The 7480-nt window shown below is 44.1% G+C and overlaps 1 non-coding gene across 1 annotated transcript; it reads right to left on the reverse strand.

The window, feature by feature from the left end:
• Positions 1–4677: 4677 nt before the first annotated feature.
• Positions 4678–4760, reverse strand: trnal-uaa (transfer RNA leucine (anticodon UAA)). Its single transcript has one exon. It is a non-coding gene; the product is annotated as a tRNA-Leu (tRNA).
• Between the last annotated feature and the right edge of the window lie 2720 nt (positions 4761–7480).

Below are 7480 nucleotides of genomic sequence, written 5' to 3' on the forward strand. Positions count from 1 at the left end.
GCCTCCGCTCAAAAAATTCCCAAAGAGACAATCTCCCCTCGCATTGTTTCACTCTTCCATGTTCCTCCCTCGCTTTTTAACATTAAGTTACGCCAAGAAATATAACAATTATTTTACACTGGAAAGACTAATTTCTCCCCATCACAGAATTGAACCTCTGTCAGCCATGCAACAGGCGGCGATTGTGCACTGAATTGATGAGGAATTGACGAAAGTCACTGCTGGGCGTTCTCTGCAGAAGCTCAGAGCAAGAATGGCGCTGTGAACAGACCTGGGCTCATTCACCAGCCCCAGAGGGAGGAGTGAGCAAGGAGAGGGAACCAAAGAGCAAGAGAGACACGGAGAGAGGCACACAGAGAGAGACTGAGACGGAAACAGAGAGAGACTGGGGAACAGTGAATGAGACTGAGGAACAGTGAATGAGACAGAGAGGAAACCAGAGAGAGAGAGCTCTATACTAACGACGAACTGGTGCAGGAACTTGTTATGACAGTAAATCTTTTAAAATTATTTTAGTTGATGTTTTTTCTATTCTACTTTCCCAAGGAGGTTTTAAGGAGTTGGCCAAAGCTTTAAAATTTTGAATTATAAAATCTACCTCCCCGTCGGGGAATTGAACCCTGGTCTCCCGCGTGACAGGCGGGGATACTCACCACTATACTAACGAGGAACTACTGAATATAAAATCTATCAGAGCAAGAATCGAGCTGTGAACAGTACTGGGCTGAGAGAGAAAGAGAGAGAGAGACGGGACAAACAGAGAAAGGGACAAATAGTGAGACAGAGAGACAGAGAGAGAAAGACAGAGAGATATTCAGAGAGATAAAGAGAGAGACAATGATAGATACAGAGAGAGAGAGACAAAAAAGGAGGCTTATGACAAATGTGTAACAGAGACAGAAAGAGAGAGTGAGAGAGACAAAGAGAGAGAATGAGAGGGAGACAGAGAGACCAGATAGTGTAACAGAGAGGGGTAGAGTCCGAATTCTCGTTCTCCTTGTTAGTCAAGAGTGACACTTGAGAAAATGCAGATTCAGCAGATGCCAAAATAGCACTTTAAGAATTAGAGTTAAATATGAGACAGAGAGCCTGTCGGGGAATTGAATCCTCACCACTATACTATCAGGGACCTGGTAGAGGAAGTAGTTATGCAGTGTTTGAGACAAAGACTCCAACACACACACACAGACATGTGTGCCTGCTCTCTATGTTTATGTGTAAGTCAAATATTTAATAAACTTTTCTGAGTTTCATGGACTCATAGACACTTACAGCACAGAAGGAGGCCATTCGGCCCGCCGTGCCTGTGCTGTCTCTGTGAAAGAGCAGTCGTGCTCAGTCCCACCCCCCGCTTTTTGTCCGTAACCCTGTTAATCTCTTTCTCTCTGTCACTCTCGCCCTCCTCCGCACCCCACACAAAAGGGAGAGGGAAACAGAGAGAGAGAGAGAGAGCTCTATACTAACGGGGAACTGGTGCAGGAAGTTGTTATACAGTTCTTCATGTGCCAGTAAATCTTTTAAAATTATTTTGGTAGGCTTTTTTTCTGTTTTACTTTTCCAAGAAGGTTTTTAAGGAGTTGCCCAAAGGTTTAAAATTTGTGATGTTGAAATCGCCCTCCCCATCGGGAAATTGAATCCCGGTCTCCACTGTGACAGGCGGGGATACTCACCACTATACTAATGAGGAACTGATATACTGGCTGCTGCTAGAATCGAGCTGTGAACAGAACTTGACAAATGAGAAAGACAGGGACAAAGAGAGACAGAGACAGACAGAGAGACAGTCAGAGAAAGACAGAGAGAGACACACAGAGAGAAACAGACAGAGACAGAGAGGGAAAACGACAGAGAGCCATACAGAGAGAGAGAGACAGAAAGAAACAGACAGATAGCCATACAGTGAGAGATAGACAAAGAGAGAGACAGGCAGAGAGACAGACAGAGGGAGAGACAGAGAGAGAGACAGAGAGAAACAGACAGAGACAGAGAGAGAAAACGACAGAGAGCCATACAGAGAGAGATTGTTGGAAAACTGTACCTTTTTGCTATGTAAGCTTTGGCAATATGGTTCTCTGTAAACTTTCATGCCAATAAAGCATTTGAACTGAACTGAACTGAACTGATAGAGAGAGAGACAGACAAAGAGAGAGACAGACAGAGAGACAGACACACAGACAGACAGAGACAGACAGACGGAGAGAAACAGAGAAAGACAGAGAGCCATACAGAGAGAGAGAGACAGAAACAAACAGACAGATAGCCATACAGTGAGAGATAGACAAAGAGAGAGACAGACAGAGAGACAGACAGAGAGAGAGACAGAGAGAAACAGAGAGAGAGAGAAAAAGAGAGTGAGAGAATGAGAGGGACACAGATAGTGAGACAGAGAGAGGTGGGGACTGAAAGATGTAAAAACATTTCACGAACCCTTCTCTTTGTTAGTTGAGAGTGACAGAGAGAGTGAGGGAAAAATGCAGATTCAGCAGATGCCAAAATAGGACTTGAAGAATTACATATGAGATCTTTCTTTCCATATCTATAAACATCTCATAGTTTGTTGGAGAATCAACTGATGACAAATGAGTGTCACTGAGCAGGATGAAAGGAGATGGATCTTAAATTAAAGAGTTACCAGTACTGGGGCTTGAAACCACGTGGATATAAACCCATATGGATTTTAAGTCTAATGCCTTAACCACTCGGCCATCCTGGTGCTGGCATTATTCACGCGCTGGCTCTGAGAGAATCGGTCCTTGAAGCACCAACCTGCCACAGAGTTGAGCAGAGCAGAGAGAGACACACAGACCGACACACACATAAACAAACAGACACAGAGAGACACACAGACCGACACAGAGAGGCACACAGACCAACTCACACATAAACACACAGACACACAGACCAACACAGAGAGAAACACAGGCAGACACACAGAGAGAAACACAGACCGACACAGAGAGACACACACAGACCAACACAGAGAGACACACAGGTAGACACACACACATGGCGAGACACACAGACCGACACAGAGACACACACAGAGACACACAGACACAGACAGACACACAGACACAGAGAGGATTTACAAGGATGATACCAGAAATGCGAGGGTATATATATCAGGAAGGTATGGACCGCTGCCAAATTAGTTTATACCCTGATTTGTCTGATTATTGTTCTATTAGCGACCATATATTTCGTGCATACTTGCACAATGAAAAAGTGAAAAACTTCGAGGTGTTGGATTTAATTCCGCCCAACTCAGGATTAGTTCCCCAGGGATTTGGTTACATTAAAAAATGAGTGGTAGTGGAACCGTAGTCGGCAGGATTCGAACCTGTGCAGTGAAGCACTCAACAGATTTCTAGCCCATCGCCTTAACCACTCGGCCACGACTACTAGGTCTGTAAGACTTTAAATGTTGCTCAGATAAAATTGCAGTCATCCATCGCTCTGAAGCAAAACAGCACTCAGTCCCTGAACAGTCTCGTGTCATGAAATTTCAAGAGACAATCTCCTCTCGCATGTTTTTTACTATTCTGTTTATCACTGTAGCTTTTTAACATAAAGCTACACCAGGAAATATAAATATAGTTTGACATCTTAAAAATGCTTCCACTCCATCGCGGAATTGAAAGCCGACCTCGGGAGTTGCACTTAGGGATAGTTCACTATGTCTGATGAGGAACTGATGGATGGCGTTGCTGTGCAGAATCGCAGAGCAAGAATGGCGCTCTGAAAAGAACTGGGCTCATTCTCCAGCCCCAGAGGAAGGAATGATCAACAACAGAGGGACAGAGAGAGAGAGAGAGAGAGAGAGAAACGGAGGCGTATGACAAATGTGTAACAGAGAGAGACAGAAAGAGAGTGAGAGAATGAGAGGGAGACAGAGTGACAGATAGTGAGATTCTTGTCGTAGATTTCGTCAACTCTTGCAGATCAGTTGAAATGTCGAGCTGTTACAATCCATGGAACTTTAAGCCTTGTAATTGACGATTAAACCGACTGGGAGTTTGTTTAATTTTGAAATGCTGCCCAGTGAGAAACGTAATGGTTCACAGCTCTATACCAGGTGGGCACCAAGAATCTAGTCTCAAATCCAAAAGTGGATTTTTTCTGTTCTGAAGAGAATGATTTTAAGAAGCTTTATAAATGTTTAAAATTGGGGTTGATAAAAATTGCCCGCCCCATCGGCGAATTGAACCCCGGTCGATTCAAATAACAAGCAAGGACACACACCATTATACTAATGAGGAATTAACACGTGCAAAGTCGGTCAGAGCAAGAATCGAGCTGTGAACAAAATTGGACAAATGAGAACGACAGAGACAGAGAGAGAAACAGAGAGAGAGACACAGGGACACAGAGAGAGACAGTCAGAGAGAAACAGACAGAGAAACAGACAGAGAGTGAAAGACAGAGACAGACAGAGAGAGACAGACAGAGTGACAGACAGAGAAAGAGAGAGAGACAGACAGAGAGAGACAGAGACAGACAGAGAGAGACAGAGAGAAAAATGCAGATTCGGCAGATGCCAAAATAGGACTTGAAGAATTACATATGAGATCTTTCTTTCCATATCTATAAACATCTCATTGTTTGTTGGAGAATCAGCTGTTGACAAGCGAGTGTCACTGAGCAGGATGAAAGGAAATGGATCTTAAATTAAAAAGTTACCAGGAGTGGGGTTCGAACCCACGTGGGCATAAACCCATTGGATCTTAAATCCAACGCCTTAACCACTCGGCCATCCTGGTGCTGGTGCTGTTAACAGACTGTTTCTAAGAGAATCGGGCCTTCAAGCTCCACCTTGCAACAGATTTGAGCAGAGAGAGACACACAGACACAGACAGACACACAGACACAGGGACAGAGAGACACACACACAGACACACAGATACAGGCAGACACACAAACACAGAGAGGGTACAGAGAAGATTTACAAGGATGATACCAGAAATCCGAGGGTATACATATCAGGAAAGGATGGACCCCTGCCAAATTAGTTTAAACCCTGATTTGTCTGATTGTTGTTCTATTTCCGACCGTATATTTCTTGAATATTTGCACCATGAAAAAGTGAAAAACTTCGAGGTGTTGGATTTAATTCCGCCCAACTCAGGATTAGTTCCCCAGGGATTTAATTATATTTTGAAATGTAAAATGCTGCAATTGTAGTCGGCAGGATTCGAACCTGCGCGGGGAGACCTAAAGAATTTTCAGTTAATCGCCTTAACCACTCGGCCACGCCTACTGGGTCTGTAAGCCTTTAAATGTTGCTCAGATAAAACCGCAATCATCCATCGCTCTGGAGCAAAACAGCACTCAGTCCCTGAACAGTCTCCGCTCAAGAAAATTCTCAACGAGACAATCTCCTCTCACATGTTTTTTACTCTTCTGTTTCTCACTGTAGCTTTTTAACATAAAGCTACACCAGGAAATATAAATACAGTTTGACATCTTAAAAATGCTTCCACTCCATCGTGGAATTGAAAGCCGACCTCGGGAGTAGCAGTTGGGGATTGTTCACTATATCTGACGAGGAACTGATGGATGGCGTTACTGTGCAGAATCGCAGAGCAAGAATGGCGCTGTGAACAGACCTGGGCTCATTCTCCAGCCCCAGAGGGAGCAGTGATCAACAGGAGAATGAAAGAGAGAGATAGAGAGAGAGAGAGAAATGGAGGCATATGACAAATGTGTAACAGAGAGAGACAGAAAGTGAGAGGGAGACAGAGAGACGGATAGTGACACAGAGGAGGATTACTTCTCTTTGTTAGTTGAGAGTGAGCGACAATGCAGATTCAGCAGATGCCAAAATAGCACTCTAAGAATGACATAAAAATATGAAATCTTTCTTTCCGTATCTATAAAAATCTCATTGTTTGTTTGATGGAGATTCTGCAGATGACAAACGAGTGTCACTGAGCAGGATGAAAGGAAATGGGTCCCTAACTTAAAGAGTTACCTGGAGTGGGGTTTGAACCAACAGTGGGTATAAACCCATCGGATTTTAAGTCCAACACTTATAACCACTCAGCCACTCTGGTGCTGTTTGAGTACGTGTGGACTGTCTCTGTGAGAATCGGGGCTTCAAGCCCCACCCTGCCACAGAGTTGAGCAGAGCAGAGATTTCCTCGGTGGCAGGACAGGTTAACAAAGCAGTTAATAAAGAAGATGCGATCCTGGGCATTATAAATAGAGGCACAGAGAACACAAACCAGGAAGTTTTGCCAAACCTAAATAAACGACTAGTTCGACCCAAGCTGGAGTATTGTGTCCAATTCTGGGGAACCACACTTCAGAAAGGAGGTGAAGGCTGAGGAAAGTATCCCCGCTTGCTACCCGATTGATCGGCAGACACACACAGACAGACACACATGTGCACAGACAGACACACACATCAAACACAGACACACACATAGAGTGACTTAGACATCGAGAGAGACAGACAGGTGGAGAGAAACACTGTCGCTAATTTTTGTTTTATTTCTGACCGTAAATTTCGTGAACACTTGCAGATCAATGAAAACGAGAAAAATCTCGAGGTGTTCAAAGTTGTGGGATTTACTATCGTCTCATTCAGGATTAGTTCTCCAGGAATTTGGTTATATTTTAAAAAGAAAAATGCTGGAACCGTAGTCAGCAGTATTCGAACCTGCGCGGGGAGACCCCAAAGGATTTACTAGTCCATCGCCTTAACCACTCAGCCACAACTACTGGGTCTGTGAGATTTTAAATGTTGCTCAGATAAAATCGCAATCATCCATCGCTCTGGAGCAAAACAGCACTGCGCCCCGAAACAGTCTATGTTGAAGAAAGTTCTCAAAGAGACAATCCCCTCTCGCAATTTTTACTCTTCAATTTTTCACTGCAGCTTTTTTACTTGAAGCTGCACCAGGATACATCATTGCAGATTTTAGAAATGCTTAATTCCCGACGGGGAATTGAAACCCCATCTTCCAACGTAACAGGCGGGGATACTTCACTATATTTAACGAGGAACTGACGGAAGACACTCCTTTGCAGTCACTGCCGAAGCGCAGAGCAAGAATGGCGCTGTGAACAGACCTGGGCTCATTCACCAGACCCAGAGGGAGGAGTGAGCAAGGAGAGGGAAACAAAGAGCGAGAGAGACACGGAGAGAGAGAGAGAGAGAGAGAGACAGACAGAAACAGAGAGAGGCACAGAGTGAGACACACACAGACAGAAAGACTGAGACACAAAGATACACAAAGATAGAGAGGACAATGAGAGAGCCAGACAGAGAGAGCAAGACACAGATAGACAGAGAGAGAAAGACAGAGAGAAACAGAAAGACAGTGAGAGAGAGAGACAGACAGACAGAGAAAAACAAGTAGACAGAGAGACAAAAAAGGAGGCGTATGACAAATGTGTAACAGAGAGAGACAGAAAGAGAGTGAGAGAGAGAGAGGTGGAGACTGAAGGATATAAAAACATTTTACGATTCCTTCTC

This window comes from Somniosus microcephalus, chromosome 4, assembly GCF_052327205.1.
Source record: "Somniosus microcephalus isolate GS21.2 chromosome 4, FLI_Smic_1.0, whole genome shotgun sequence".
Classification (NCBI taxonomy): Eukaryota; Metazoa; Chordata; class Chondrichthyes; order Squaliformes; family Somniosidae; genus Somniosus; species Somniosus microcephalus.